Source organism: Sinocyclocheilus rhinocerous, unplaced genomic scaffold (genome assembly GCF_001515625.1).
Source record: "Sinocyclocheilus rhinocerous isolate Xijiao unplaced genomic scaffold, SAMN03320098_v1.1 scaffold1144, whole genome shotgun sequence".
Taxonomy (NCBI): Eukaryota; Metazoa; Chordata; class Actinopteri; order Cypriniformes; family Cyprinidae; genus Sinocyclocheilus; species Sinocyclocheilus rhinocerous.
Genome location: NW_015654501.1, coordinates 172,225 through 175,000, shown reverse-complemented (window position 1 = coordinate 175,000; position 2,776 = coordinate 172,225).

The following is a 2,776-nucleotide window of genomic DNA, read 5'->3' as shown; positions in this document are numbered from 1 at the left end:
TAGCCAACGATACGATACATTAAAGATACATATGAAGCAGCTACCGATGCAATGCGATACGATTCACCCCTGTTACGATGCAGTGCGATCCGATTTTGATTCGAGTCAACACAAAGCGATTTGATGCAATGGAGAAAATATGATAACTTTTAATGCCTCGAGGCACATTTCATAAAACAAGTTTACCAAATAAGCCAGGCTTATTTCAGTTAGTCTGACTTATTTTGAACCAAATCAGCTGACAATAAGTCAGACTAACGGAAATAAACCTGGCTTATTTGGTAAACTTGTTTCATGAAACAGGCCCCAGGTAGAAACAAGCTTCCATTGTTTGAAAATAAAAAAATAATAATTAGCATAGAACTTTAAAAAAGTGTCAAATGATTTCTATAATGCTGACTATCCAATGCTGACCAACATCATTAATGCTTACTTCATGCACTTAACAGCACCCATGTTAGTCAGAGCTGCTAGATATTAGTCACTTTTGAACAGAAAAAAACCCAAGTCCTTGAAAATGTTTTGTCTGTTTTTCAAGTGAGGCGTGAAAGTCTGAAAGGAGAACTGTAAAATATGAAAACAAGCAACACTTTAAAATGCTAGAGACAAAGACAACAAACCTCACATGATTTGTAACACATGCTAAGTTTGACATTCAAAGAATATATCAGTTCATCTGGCAGTACTCAAAATATCATTATAAAATCAGTATAGAAACCAATAATTATTTCATAAAGAAAATAGTTGCATTGACAGCAAATGATTTCTATAATGCTGACTATCCAATGCTGACCAACATCATTAATGCTTACTTCATGCACTTAACAGCACCCATGTTAGTCAGAGCTGCTAGATATTAGTCACTTTTGAACAGAAAAAAACCCAAGTCCTTGAAAATGTTTTGTCTGTTTTTCAAGTGAGGCGTGAAAGTCTGAAAGGAGAACTGTAAAATATGAAAACAAGCAACACTTTAAAATGCTAGAGACAAAGACAACAAACCTCACATGATTTGTAACACTGCTAAGTTTGACATTCAAAGAATATATCAGTTCATCTGGCAGTACTCAAAATATCATTATAAAATCATTATAGAAACCAATAATTATTTCATAAAGAAAATAGTTGCATTGACAGCTCTCACACAAATAAATACTTTAGTCTGTAATCTATATTCACATTCTTTAATTTTAGCTTTGATCTCTTACTTAACCAATGCACAGACTGCATATTCCACTAAAACAATTGAAAAACAGGCCTTTTTATTAGCCAAACAGAACCATCTTGATGCTCTGTCCTAATTCCACACACCAGCTTACCCTGCAGGCACAGATTCATTCTCCTCGGCTGCCAAATCCTCCAACACCAAACCTCCAAACTTTGACAATATTTCTGATGTAATCCAGTTAGAGAATCCAACAGGTTTTCTCACAATAAGCAGCACTCCTTCCTCCGGACGAAACAGACACAGCGTTTGAAATCATGGCGTTGCCTCCTGTGAGGAGTGTCACTTTCCACCCACGACGATGAGCCACGGATGTGCCACAGCTGCATATTGTCTATCCACACTCATTCATTCCATTAGGCTAATTATCACAGGCAGACCTTCATCCAGAGAGGAGGAGGAGGAGAAGTGGGACTCCTCTGAAAGAGGATTATACTGTGTGACCATCTGTGCCAGAGTGAATTAACTCTTAGATCTCCAAAAACAACCTGTTGTACTTGATTTAGGCATAAAAAACACAAAAAGAAATCTATAAACCAACAAAAAGTTATACTGCGTATATGTAGACCTACGTTATGTTAGTCATTTTTCTTAATATTATGAAACCAGATCTAACATTATTATCAAACAATTATTATTGGGGGCAAATTTAGTATGCAATTTACGCAATTCTTCATATTATAATCAAACCAAATATTGTTCTTAGCATAATATCAAATAATATTATGATTAATTACAATAAGTATTATTCATTATTAAGATTATATATAATAAAATATAAATAAAAGTATTACACTTTAATAAAATAGCGTTGATTAAAATAAAATAACATTATTATTATTGTGATTTTTATTATTAATTTAAATGATAGAGAGAGACACTTTTATACTATATTTATACAGAGAGAGAGAAAAAGAGAGAGAGAATTAAATATTAAAATTTAAGAATTAAATATTAATATTAAGCACAATAATATGTTACTCCACTCCCAAATGAAAATTAAAAAACGTATAGTTCTGGTCCTTGATTCTGATTGGTTGAGCCAAGTTCGAAGCTGTTGTAAATTACTCTGCAAACATACACCTTTGTTTACATTTGTGTGTTGCTCAGCAACCACTTTGTTGGAACCACAACCGTTTGAGGAACTACATTGTTTAGCGGAAGAATAATGTTTTTATTAATATCATTACACTTTATTTGCTCTGTTTTATTTTGTGAAACCTTACTACGTATATGGAATAACAGTTTTATAAAAGCAATAAGCCCCGTGAAGCCGTGGTTTACAGTGAATTTATAACAGCTAAGGGGGTTGTGCACTCTGCTTAGCGTTGTACCTAACAACGCCCATTAGCTGTTATAAATTCACTGTAAACCACGGCTTCCTGGGGCTTATTGCTTTATTTTGTCATTAATTACTCACCCTGATGTCGTTTCAAACCCGTAAGACCTCCAGTCATCTTCGGAACACAAATTAAGATATTTCTGATGCATTTTGAGAGCTCTCTGACCCTCCATAGACAGCAATGTAAGTAACAGGATCAAGGTCCAGAAACG